Genomic DNA, 14,314 nt, shown 5'->3' on the forward strand with positions numbered 1-14,314 from the left:
ACAAACAGTACACAATGATGGGTTAGCTAGTTTGCTACATATAGTACATCAGCTGTGAAACATACAGACTATGTACGTCCAAGACCCCAAAATGGACCTTAGAAAATGTCCTATTTTATTACAGTACATTCTACATAATTATTATACTTATTTGTTGTTGTGCCTATGAAATTTCCTATTTTAATTTTGTGTTACCATTTTTTGATATACCTTTTGTTTAAAACACTCTGTCTGATGAATTAGAAAATTCTTGAAACATTGATGAAGAACAGTGTCTTTGAAACAATATAAACAGGAAGATAGTAAAACTTTATTTTTAAAATGAAAAATTTATTTAGATCCAATATCTGGCTTCAGGACATAAGTAAAGGAAACAAGTTGCCTTTTAATTTCCTTTGAAGAGGGATGTTGTAGATGGAATGCACTCTTATAGACAATTCAAGAAGAATAATGTGATGGTTCTTTCCTTACTGAAGTACAAAGTTACAAGGAGGTGTTTGAAAGCTCTATACATCACATTCAATACCCAAGATAATATTTTGATTAGCTTCAACTGCAACAGACACTACCCTAAAGTAAATGAAATGAATGAACTTTTGTGGTAGTGTTGCACAAATCATAAGACTTCTTTAGGTCTGGACGAAAAATGATAGGGTTAGTAACATTTAATTACAGATGAGCACCAATTATAGAATTCCCAGTCCAATACATTAAAACAGATAAAAGATAATAATTATATCTTGCACCTGTAATAGGGAAAAAAATACTACTTAAACCTGATGAGGTTAGAGGGAAAGTAGAGAATAATTGTAAGTAAAGCTACAGGAAGTGTTGAAACAGAAATCAGCTCATGAGGCAAATCCATATGGTCAAACATCTAGGTTGCACTTTTAAGAATGCAAACCACGGTTATTCCCCAGAAGTACTATGTCAATACTATGCAAGCAGTGACATAAGGTAGATGAGGTGAGTAAAGAGTGATTCATTCTCAATATAAACCATACATTACCACCTATTGTCTGCAGAGGTGGATGGTGTTGCATTCCATGGTTGCATTCAATATGCTAAGGAGCCTCACCCGTGCATCTTCTGTGCAGTAATACATTCTTTGTACTATAGTGCCGGCATGCCTAATGAATCTTACCACTCTTTTCCTTGTGCAGTAACTTAAGTTCATATTACAGTAATTGCACAGATAGGTGAACCACTTTTCTCCCCTCCACTGTGTCTCCCAAAATTATTCAAGGCCTGATCACAGACAGCAGTGCTGGGGTCCAGGTGAAACCAGGTGGAACCCTTGGGTAATCATTTATCTAAACATCAACTATAGTTACACTTCACATTTCACTTCACTACTCCACACTACTACACTTCTGACGGTGTCCCACCCCCTGATAGTGCCTAGCGTGGATTCTGATATACGTCTAAACCCTTGCAGCCTCCAATTTTAAGCTAAAACGTCCAAAGAGATAATGTTCTGTGTTTTAATAAATGCCGGATCATTGGTAAAACACAGCTCGAATTCCTGCTGTTCATGGACACCCACACCCCTTCCCTGGGCAGACCCTGCTTGCAGTCCTGACGTGCTGGCAGCCTTACCTGAGGGATTTGCCATTTGCAGATTAGATATGCTGCTGAAACTTGGGGGCGCATAGCGATAGTTCACAGAGCAGACCTACTAGTCTGCTGCAGCAGTGCCCCCTCACCGCACTGTGAAGCAGTCTCCTTCAGCATGAGGTCCAAAAAATTCAGTCCTTCAAAGGTTTGGTAATTTATACAGCACCGGGCCCCAGGCAAGCTTTCTCCAAGAAAATTAGCAATCTTTTTAAGGGACACATTTTATCTACCGAGTACATGGTGCTAGGCGATTTCAACTTTCACTTAGAGGCCCACTATGACAGAGATACAGCAAATCTTCTACAGACACTGTCAGACCTTGGTTTCTCTGAACTGGTTGTAGGTTCCACACACCAGCCAGGACACACATTTGATGGAATCTTTACCAATAACTCTGCCTTAGGCAACTTTAAAACTCTTGCATTAGTCTAGTCAGAACACAGTGTTGTCCTCTTTGACATTTGTAGTAACTAGCCCAGTCCCTGTACCAAAGTCCGACCAACCAGTTCCTCCTCCTGGGCCTGGCACAACATTCAACCAGATCTCCTCTCTAAACTTTGAATCAAGTTGCTACGGTTCTCTCGGACAATGTAGACTTTGCCATCTCTCAATAAATTCAGTGGCTAGACACTGCCGCCAGCTCTCGGGCACCAGCAACAATGGTTACATTTAAACACTCTAACATTTCGTCCCTGTGGTTCAGTGCTGAGCTCAGGGACCACAAACAAAACTGCAGGAGACAGGAGAATATATAGAGCACTGCTTATAATGAAGTAGAAAAGGCTAAATACAAGCTCTGTTTAGCAAATTACAAAGCTCTTACTGTTAAGGAAAAGCCTCATACTTCTCTAGATAGAAGAAACCAACCAAAAATTCAACTAAACAACTCTTCAATATGGTCATCAAGTTAACCACGGACACATCTAAACATCTATCGACACCAGTCAATCCTTTTGTAACACACTGGGCAACGTTTTTTTCTTCAAAAAGTAGAAGCGGTGTACAATAGGTTCTAGGCCGCATCCCCTCTCACTTCCTGTGCTTCGTCCTCATTGTTTCCACCTCCAGAGCTGAAAACTTTCAGTGAGTTCAGACCTCCTCCTTTGGAGGATGTTATCAAAATACTCAGTTCCACCACCTCAGGCTCCCCTCAGGATACTTGCTCCCCGAGGGTGGCCAGGTTATTGGCAGAGATCATTGCTTGAACACTCATGGCCATCTACCATCTTATGTTCAAGTTGTCACATTTCCATCCTTATGGAAGAAAGCCTTGGTTGCCTGCTCCTAAAGAAATCAACACTGGACCCCAAAGGTCCAAATAGCTACCACCCTATCTCCTGCCTACCTCTGCCAGCTAAGGCGGCAAAAAAACTCATGAACATCCAACTTGTTGATCACATTCAATGCCGCAATCTTCTAGACTCCACTCAATTTGGCTTCTGTAGTGGCCACAGCACAGAGACAACATTGATCAAGGCTACTTAAGAGATTAAGATGGCGGTAGACCATGGGATAGGGGCAGCCCTTATCCTGCTCGATCTCTCAGCAGCCTTTGATACCATTAATCAGGGGCTGATGCTGGACCGGCTAGCAAAAATTGGGATCACTGGTTCCACCGGGGTGTTACTGAAATCCTTCCTCCTGGGTCATGAGCAATCGGTCCTATTAGACATTTTACCTTGCATCATTTTTCTCTTTCGTGTGGTGTCCCAGAGGGATCCTCGCTCAGCCCGACACTGTTTAATATTTTGTCACCCCAGTTTTTCCCAAACCTCCTACGCAGATGGCACACAAATCGTCCTCTCCCTGGCTAATGATGACAAAGGTTCTGTGATTGTATGCAGGTAGTTAACTCTTGGATGGGCAAGAATTGCTTAAAGCTTAATTCAGGAAACACTGAAGTCTTATTGTTTGGAGCTCAAACCTCTTTTTGGACCCTGACTTGCTGGGTGCAGGAAAAAGGCTCCCTACCGACATCTGTTAGGAAGGTTCGTAACCAGGGAGTTCTGATGGATGACAACCTTACCTATACAGACCATGTTAATGCAGTGACCTCCTCTGCCTTTTTCACTCTGAGAACTCTAAAAAAGATTCTAACCTATATTCCATTGCACCCAGAAAAACACTTATCACATCCCTGGTTATAGCAAAGTTAGACTACTGCAATGGCTTACGTCTCACTGCACACCAATACATACTGAATAAATTGCAAACACTGCAAAACGCAGCAGTAAGATTCCTTTTTAAGATTCTTTAACACTATTCGGCAGCCAAATCTATAAAAAAACATTGGCTTCCCATAAGAAAAAAGAATTAACTGCAAAGCACTCTGTATTGCCTACAAGATCTTTATGGTCTTTATGGTCTTGGCCCAGTTTTCCTACAAGACAGTTTCAAATGGTACACCCAAAGCCGAGCCTTATGCTTGGCCACGGCCAAATTTGCAGTGGTCCCTAGGTTTAAGCGAGCAGCTTGGGGAGGCAAGAGCTTTGTGCTAACATTGTGGTGAGTGCTGCTGTAAGCTGCACCCGCCGCAAAGTGCAAATGACATGTTAAGCATGTATGCTGACCCTCTGTGATGCTAAGTCAGGATGTGTGCCATACTTATATTATCACACTAACCCTTGCTCACTGTGTCACGTGCCATGCATGCTATTTGTAATTGTAGAATATGCTGATTGGGAGCAGTCATTGACACATACAAATGCCACATTTGCAAAAAGATATCACAGATTTAAAACATGATGATGATGCAATCAGAAATGTTACTTGCTAAATTTAGAATGTGTCACCTGGGCGTTTCATCATACTGCAGGCCCTTGTCTCAACCCAAATAGGGATGTCATCAGAATGACTCTATTCTAATGCTGCACCCACATCTTGGCCACTCAAAGTTAAATAGTTTGAGAAAGCACTGGACTAGTCAGCACACAGAAAGCTACTGGAACAGAGAAATATGCAGGGACTATTGTGTTGGTATGAAAGTTGATTGGAAGACAGAGATTACTGCTCACCTCGCACACATCATAGTTACAGGATATGTCACTGATTAACACACTGCCATGAGTTGAATTCCCTGCAGTGGAAGTTCATCTTTTTAAAGCAAGTCCTTGGCAGGGGTCTACCATGCCATGATGACACTCAGATATGGCTACAACACTTACAAGTCACTGCAGACTTAGTTTACATCAGCATGTGTACATGTGTGTGTCTGAACTCATCTGCACTTAGTAACAGGTCAGGTATACATAATTTCTAATATGAGAAACATGACTTGTAGCTCATTACAGCGCTATTCTGCATGTCCATCCTAGATGTTTGCACTACGAAAGAGTTGTACAATCTCTTTAAATGTCAGCATGACCTATGTCCGAAAGTTAATTCATTCTTATTGATTTTCATATGAGCATGTTAATGTCATGCTCACAAATGTTGTGACTCATGACAACCTGCTAATCTATTCAATGAGGACTCAGATACAAACTGTGATAGGAAACATATGCCATGGAGCACATGCAGTCCATCACATCACCATATCATTTTACGCCCAATATAACATTAGCCCATCAATGATAGTTCACTTATTAACAAAGCTTGTTACAACCAAATAAATACTTCAGAATAAATAAGTGCTTTATTCCGCATTCTCATAATGACAAATTTCCAAATAGAACAATAAGGGCAAAGGCCAGTCTAATATTTTAGAGTCCTTGGGGGGGATGCAAATAAGAATCACCCACGTGCATACCTGCACTGAACCAAATCTGTGACATTTCACCTTGGAGGGGCATCTATATGTTCTTGCCAAGCACCACAGGGACATGACTAGGGTGTCCCTGTGTGGGTTGTGGGAGGGAAGGTGCCTACTCTAGTGTTGGCTTCCACTGCAGTGGACATGTCGGATTGAGGGGGTGGTGGGTGTACTGCAGTGGACTGGTCGAATTGAAGGGGTGGTGGGTGTACTGCAGTGGACTGGTCGGATTGAGGGGTGGTGGGTGTACTGCAGTGGACAGAACGTGTGTTGTCCTGGGAGGGGAAGTGACTGTGGTAGGGGGGAAGGCCTGATTATATTGGGGATGATGTAATGGTGTAATAGTGTGTGGTGTCTGTCTCAACCTTAGGAGGGGTTGGCTTGGACCTTGTGGAAGTTGATATTCTGGTGTAAGTTTTGGATGGTGTTGGGGAAGTAGATTCTTTGGTCCTGGGTGAAGTACGGAGGGGGGGCTCAGTGTGGCTACTCTTAGGGGTGGGGGTACCTGCAGGGGTGGATCTGCTCTCTGTCCTGGGGTATTTCCTCTTCCCCTTAGGAGTTTTGTCGGATTAATCTTTGGGGAAGAGGCCAAGATCTGAGAGGAAGAGAACCTGTGAAGAAGGTTTTGCTTGAGAGTGAAGGGTGGGTGTTTTGGAGGTAGAGGTAGCTGTGGAATGTGGAGTGCCGGTGGATGGGTGTGTGAGTTTTTTTACCCTCTCCCCTGTGTGTGTGATGTCAGTCCCAGGAGTGTGCATGATTTGTTTTTTTTACTTTGTTTTGGGTGGTAGTGTGCTGCTTATGTCTGTTGCTGTGTGTGCATGTGCTTGTGTGAGTGGTATGGGGTCAGGTAGGGTAGTGGTGACTGTGACTGGGGCAGGGGTGGGAGGGGTGAGAGACTGCTGAAAGAGGAACACTGCTGTCATCAGTGAATAGGCCATGGTCTGATTGGATCGCTGTAGGGCAGACATGTTTGATGAGATGCCCTCCATGAATGACACCAACTGTGTCAAAATACTGGTGTGTGCATGGAGGACACTCAGCATGTATGTCTGTCCCACATGTGACTGTTTCAGTAAATCCATGGCATCCACACTCAGGGCGGCAAGGGGGACAGATGCAGGAGGTGCGGTGCCTGGCACAAAGGAGACATTCTCCCTAACATGGGAGGCTCCACGGACCTTGGGAATGGGAGCAGCTGTGAGGGTGCAGGTGGTGGTAATGGCAAACTCTGAACTAGTGTCTACTGATGTGGGAGCAGCCACCACTGTAAGGGAGTCATGAATGGTGCGTTTGTTGTCTTCTGCAGATGTTGATGTCTCTGCCCGGCCCTCAGTGTGGCTCCCCTCACCCTCTGTGCCACTGGGTCCCTCCTGCTCCTCCTCCTCCTCCGCAGTGGACCCTATGTGGCTCCCCTTGTTCTGTGGAACTGTCTCCTCCTTCTGTAGCAGTTGATGATGCTGTTAACAAGGATGAGAAAGAGATTATCATCAATCATCTGCATAGACTTGACACATGAGTTACATCACAACATGTTACAGAACAAACATTAGCCTCATTTTGACTTAGGTTTTTGTTATCTTCACACATATGTGGGAATGGCACTTGTTTGTCTGCAAGTAAACTATGCTTCCCAAATACCTGATGGTATGTGAAACATCTGTTATATATATTTAGATAACCAATAAATACATGTCCACTAACAAACTATTTGGCGTCTTGTCAGATCAGTAATGCTCCTGAGGGTCATGGTCCTTACCAACCTGGACCATCTCCTGCAAGGGATTCCGGAAGTGACACAGTATTTGAGAGGGACAAGTCAATTGAGTTTACATGATGAACATCTTCCATCCAAAGTCATCAAGATGGGCACCTATATATTGAACATCAGTGCTCTAAAACTCTTCAGGCAAAAAAACAGACATTTTGAAATACTGCATCTTCACGAAATGAGCTAAGTAAAATTATGCCACTAGCCTGTCAGTCTGAACAGTATGTACTGACTCTTGTAACAGGACCAGTAAAACTCAAGTGTTAAGTTATCACTGTGTAAAAACCCTGTAATGACAGATCAAAGCAACATCTGTTGTGGTCAAGTATACATGTCCCGTACGTGCTACACACAATACTAACACTTTAACAAGCTTACGTTTTTTCAACTCAGACATTGGAGTATGTCAAGTTATTAAATATGTCTCCATGGAGTCTTCTGAGCCCTCAAAGAGGAAGTAATGCAGCATACACTTATATGTTTATGCAAACATTAGGCACAGTCATGGGATGATACACAAATGTTAACTCCTGTGTATCTGAGACACATTCCCTACATTAGATGTATGTAAATATTTCGAATAAATGACACATGTATTTCAAACATTTATACAAGTACACACTACCAAGAAGTCTGATACATGTATTCATCAAATTACAATGGTGAAAGTGTTGCCGACACACAAACATCTGATGTGCCAGTGTCTTGTATGGCCTTATTTGACATACATGACATTGGTACATTGGATACATGTGATTAAACAGAGCACTATGTAGGTAACTAGAGATTTTGAAAAAATATAAATCACAGTTGACTGAGGCCTCCACATTGGTCTCACCTGCTGCAGGTATGGGTAACATTGTTTTTGTTAACAAATGTGTTATGTTATTTAAACTTCTAGAGTGCAACAGTTACCCTGAAGTGCCCTGGCACTATGCACTGCCTGCTTGGTATCAGGAGAAGTGATATAATTGGATAAACAGCCATGTTTTCAGTCGCCTTCTAAAAGAGAGGAGATCTGTTGAATTCCTCAAATAGAACGGCAAATCATTCCTTGCCTTATATGCGCAGGTGATAAAACTCCTACCTCCCTAACTAGCTTTTTTAAATGTAGGGAGTAGGACTTATGTTCCTACGGTGGACCGAAGAGTTCTTCCAGGAACATACCATTTAAATGTTTGCTGCAAATGGTTGGGGCCTATTCCATTGAAGGCCTTAAAGACCATACATAGGGCCTTAAAGCGTACCCTTTGTTTCACAGGGAGGCAGTTTAGTTGTACTAGTTCTTATTTGACAGAGACAAATTTTGGTGTCCCTGATAACAACCTGGCAGCTGCGTTCTGCACAATCTGAAGCCTGTTAATGTTCTGTTTTTGGGCATTCAGATAGAGGCTGTTGCAGTAACCCAGCTGTGCCATAACAAGTGTCATGACCACTGTTCTAAGTCTTCCCTCAGGAAGATAAAGCTTTACTTTTCTTAATATTCTGAGTATCAGAAAACAAGCTGATATCACTGCGCTTATGTGGTCACTAAAGGTAAGTTTGTTATCCACTAACACCCCCAGGTTTTTTGCTCTCCGGATGGGAGCAGGGCAGATACCCAAATCTTCTGGCCACCAATCAGGTGTCCATTAGTGTGGGTTGTTCCCAAATATAATGACCTATGTTTTGCTTGAATTTAGTTTCAAGCAATTGGTCGACATCCACCCTGAGATAGCTTTCATACAGTCGTGAAAATGCGCCTGTTTCCTTTTCCTCCCCATCTCTAAGTGATAACACTATAAGAGTGTCATCTGCATAGGAGGTGAGTTGGAAGCCAAAGGATCTTATCAGGCCTGCCAGAGTTATCACGTATCTGCAAAAAATGCTGGACGGAATGCTGAATGATCCAGACATTCTTCCCCCAGTCAAGAGATTGGGTTAAATCCATTGTTCTTTTGCCCACTACGCCACCCCAGTTTGGACCCAGCCATATGCAAATCAGTCTTGACCCTGTGACTCATGGGAACAGTTCAGATCAAACTGCCAAGCCAGGTCCTCACTGGACTGGAAACAAGTATCCTGGGACCAGTTCCAGGGTATGTCACCCTTCATCAGCCAGGCTAGCTCGAATCCAGTGCCACAGCGAGCAAGGGGCCCAAGTCTGGGCATACCCATCCCACTTAGGGCGAAAAGTGTATCTGCAACATATGATGGACAGAATGCTGAACGATTCAGACATTCTCCCCAAGTCAAGAGATCAGGGTTAAATCCATTGTTCTTTTACCCACTACGCCACCCCAGTTTGGACCCAGCCATATGCAAATCAGTCTTGACCCTGTGCCTCATGGGAACAGTCCAGACCGAACTGCCAAGCCAGGTCCTCACTGGACGGGAAACAAACTTCCTGGGACCGGTTCTCTGTACTGGGGTGAATGTATGATATTGTTCTGCATCCTGTCCATCAATTGTTCTTTTTGCATTAGAGTTATCACATACAGATTGATAAGTGTTAGGCTTAACGATGAGCCCTGGGGCACCCCACAAGGGAGGGAAAATGGCTTTATCTTGTTGTTATCCATATTGACTGCTTGTGTTCTTTCAGATAGAAAGGACTGCAGTAGGTTCCAAGCAGCACCATGTACCCCGGCTTCAGACAGCCGGTCCATTAGAACTTCATGATGGACCGTGTCGAAAGCCGCTGAGAAGTCTAACATAATCAGTATTGCCTTGCCTCATCAGTCTAGGGACTCCCTCACTTCCTCTGTAGATTTAATGTAAGCCAGCTCCGTGCTATGTTCTGCTTGAACCTGTATTGAGACAGGTCGAGTAGAATATTGGTTCGTAGAAATACACTGAGCTGGGTATTCATAGCTTTTTCAGCAATTTTTGCAGGGAGCGGAAGCAGTGAAATTGGCCTATAACTACTTGGGTCCTTAGGATCCAAAGTCAGTTTTTTCATTAAGGAGAGGATAAAGGCCTTCTTTCAGTCCCTGGGAAATATGCCGGTAGTGAATATACTGTTGAGCAGAGGGGTAAGAGCTGACCCTATAACTTCAGGGATTAATTTTAGTACAAACGCCGGACATGGGTCCATGGGAGTTCCTGATCGAATAGAACTCAAAAGTTTGATTGAATCTGATGGTTCTAACAATGAGAATCTATCTAGAACCAATGTAGGGTGGAGTATATTAGATTATATATCACTCTTCCACCTTTTTGGGCCAGAGTGAATGTGGAAAAAATGCATTCTACCTTTTGTTGGAAAAAATTAGCCAATTTTTCAAACAGTTCAGTACTACTCAGGCTCTTAGGGGATGTTTGTGCGGTCAGTTTGGTAATGGTTTTAAAGAGTTCTTTAGGAATTAGCTTGAGAAATGTGTTCTGTAAATAACTTCTTTTTTGTTTCCAACAGTAATTCCTTATAGATTCTGAGACTGTGCTTCTAAATGTCTCTGTCCTTACTTTTATACCCTTTCCTCCATGCCCGTTCTAATCTTTTACAGGCATGTTTCTGGTTTTTTAAATCATCTGAGTACCAGGGGGCTGAGAGTTGGGCCTGTTTAGGAACTAGTTTATTACATGCTACGTATATCCGATCTGTATAGGCTGACGTAGCCTTGTCCACCCCAGAAGGAATAGGGCGCAAGTTCTCTTCAGTGCCCCTTCCACTTCTAAACAATCTACATCTTTCCTGCCTCTCTTTACGATCTTCCTTATGGGTTCCGATCTGGGTTGAAGGCCCTATGTCTCTTTCAGTTCAAATAAAAGGGCCCTGTGATCGGACCATGCCAATGGGAGTACTGCAGTGCTGGTCAGATTTGGATTATTGGAATAAATCCCATCTAACGTATGCCCTTTGAGATGTGCTGGGCCTTCAACCAGCTGCTTAAGTTCACCGGCCTCCATCATTTGCTCCAGTATTATGGTGTCTGGATGGGCGGGCCTCAAGATAAGATATGAAGTCCCCTAGTACCATAAAGGAGTCTGAGCATAGCCCTTCTTCAATGAGTCCCTAATACCTCTAAGAAGCCACATCTAGGGCCTGGAGGGTGATAGAGTAGTATCCCTTTGAAGGTTCTATAATGCTCATTATGGAGCCTCACAGGAAGCGTTGGAAGCATTATGGAAGACAGGCTTCAATGTGTCATAATAGATAACAGCTAGTCCACCCCCCTCCTATGAGGTCTGTTCAGGGTGCAACAATAGAATACTGAGGGGGTAGCTTTCACTAAATCAGGCCCAGAGGCTTGGCCTGCCCAGGACTCTGGTATGAATGTCAGTATGATATTTTGCTCCTCAATAAGTCGCGCACACTCTGTGCTATGTTTGAACAGTGATCTTGCATTCAAAAGTACACATCTAAGGGGAGGAGCATCATCTAATTTTTCCCTCTTCCTGGCTGTTTATGAGGGCCAGTGGCTGAGTAGTCTAATATCTGGGGCAGCTGTGAACAACAATTAACACAAACCCTTGTCGAGCGGTTGCGTGAGGTCTCCAAGGGGAGTCATGGGCATCTTGAAATCCCCCCTCCTGGATTTAGCCTGAGAGGGTCCCATGTCATAATGTTTGAGGCTGAACGACTAGGGGGACTGGCCCTGAGCCCGGTCCTGTCAGAGTACACCTACATACACATATTTAATTTAAATGTGGGTACTACACAGAGTACAGGTCATATGTCAATCAATGTGCTGACACAGTTCAGACAATGTATTCACTCCTGATGGACAAATCAATGCACTAGTTGTATATGGTGCTGATCACAGGAATTGGACTACAACTAATACACAGCACCTAAGTGACATATGTCTCAGATGGAAAGGGACACACCTTGACATACAAGATAAAGGTTTATAGTCACAATCTGGACCTGACGTGTTGTCTTAGTATACCTACAATGTGTGAGAGGGTAAGCAGGCTGAGGGAGTGCAAAAAGCATGTCATACATTGTTCATCAACATGGCACATACTCACCCCCTCATTGCTGCTGTCTGGCCTTCAACTGCCCATCCAGGTCTGGGAAGACCACTGTCAGTATCCTGAGCATGTGCGGGGTCAGGGTCTGCCGTCCATCCTTTTTGCGAGGAGGTGACAGCTTCAGCTGGACCCTCGCAATCCTCCTGGTCCAGCCACGGAAGTCCTGCCACCTCTTCTGGCAGTGGCGGACACAACGTCTGTATTCCCCCACAGATCTTACGGCCCGGATGATGGTCATCCAAATCTTGTGCTTCTGATAGGCGTCGACCTTTAAGGATGACATGGTGACACACCATTACTACATATGCTACATGCTTATGTTGCAAACACATGGAAATATGAGTCATGGTCAGACTGGCATATGATGTCTAAAGGGTAGCCAAGTATCATCATGGCCAGTTGTCCTGTGTGAACATCTCCCTCAGAAACATGAGAACAGTGCAGAAAAGTCTAAGCCTTTACACACACTCCTACATCACATAAGCTGTCCAGTACACACATCTATACAGTTTAAGACTTACATGACCTAGGTTTGCATGCTTGCCCTTGGGATCACAATGCTAGTATAATCTTTTTATTTTTTACATGTCAAAATTGAAGTGAAATGAACACTCACCTGCTCCTCTTGTTTTCCATACAGCTTGATGTACTGTGGAAGGAGGCTGTCCAGTAGGGTCTTGTTTTCTTCTTCTGTGAAGGCTGGCACCCACTCCACAGTATGTGCCATTGTAGAATCCAGAGTATGCAGAGACAGCAGCAGTGGTATGGTGAGATGAGGTCCAGTGTCATGTAGTGCAGGCAAGTGATTTCCCTTGGGAACAGGCAGACTTATATCTGTGCAGCAGAGGCAGGCTCTGTTCCATGGCTCAAAAGTGATAGGTCTGAGTTGTTAGCATTATATGATTTAGTCCCATCCATAAGATTGCACGCATCGGACACTCCTACCGCAATGTTTAAATTTACCTCAACATAACACTATTGAATTGGATACATTTGTGTAAATAGCTAACTGATTCTGATCGCACGCAAATTGTACATGAAGCAAAATGCGTGTCTGTGATCATGACGACCAACAGCCAATCAGTGCGTCAGGCTGGTCAGGATGTGGCACACACGTCCTTTGAATACTCACCCACCTCATTCCTCGCTGTAGTAAACAGCCAATCAATGCATCAGGCTCGGTCTGGATGCGGCACACGCGTCCTTTGAATACTTACCCGCCTCCTTTCTCAATGTAGAGAACAGGTAATCAGTGCATCAGGTTCGGTCAGGATGCGGCTCACTCGTCAATACAATCCTTACCCGCCTCGTTCCTCATTGTAGTGAACAGGCAATCTGTGCGTCAGGCTCGGTCAGGATGCGGCTCACTCATCCATACAATACTTACCTGCTTCATTCCTCATTGTAGTGAACAGGCAAAGCATGCTAACAACGCTTTTTTGATGGGGCTCAGGTGCACAACAATGATACATCAGCATGTCACACAGCATAAAAACTATTTATGCAATTCTCCTCAATGTGTGGATGGAGTGAGGCACATGTCATAATGTACATGTAACATTACAAAGAACACTCCTATGGTGTACCAAGCCTCATGTGCACCAAATATATTGTTTCTGAGGAACATCACAACTGTGAGCGACCACTTTGCAGATCGACCTCATATGCTTGGACACAGTCCCAGGGGATCATTGTGTTAACCCAGGTTACATACATTCATAATCATTGCTTTTCCTGACTGGGTGTCAAAAAGTCCTTAGTGTGAAGTCAGTTAATGTGTATCCACAGTATGTGAGTCTTGTACAATGCAGACACTTCATTGTTGAAGTAAATATTATATTTAATCATAGCCTTCTTCTTGTATTTGTCATGTGAGCTGCTGTTGTATTTTTGTGTCACACACTTACATGTATGCGTGTCAAATACTGATGTGCTACACATCATGGATGTATTGTGTATGTGATAGTCCAGTTTTTGATAGACATCACAATTTGACATAGTGCACACTATGACAGTGGTGTGCATGTTGACAAACTGTCTGTATCTAATGTACCAGCTAGGTTAAATTACATGAGAAATGTCTGTGTACTTTTCAAACATGTGACAGTTGTTACAAACAACTATCCTTGATACTTTGAAAGGTATGTGTTGAGTATGGGATGTTTGATCACATGAACAGTGACAGACACCATTGATCATTCAAAGTACAGCACTTTATTTTG

At 43.5% G+C, this 14,314-nt stretch overlaps 1 protein-coding gene across 4 annotated transcripts in view; it reads right to left on the reverse strand.

Moving 5' to 3' along the window:
* The window catches only part of LOC147708009 (N-acetylglucosamine transporter UNC93A-like), a 534,754-nt gene that overhangs the window by 27,984 nt on the left and 492,456 nt on the right, over positions 1 to 14,314 (reverse strand). The window lies entirely within an intron of this gene.

This window comes from Lissotriton vulgaris, chromosome 6 (genome assembly GCF_964263255.1).
Source record: "Lissotriton vulgaris chromosome 6, aLisVul1.2, whole genome shotgun sequence".
Classification (NCBI taxonomy): Eukaryota; Metazoa; Chordata; class Amphibia; order Caudata; family Salamandridae; genus Lissotriton; species Lissotriton vulgaris.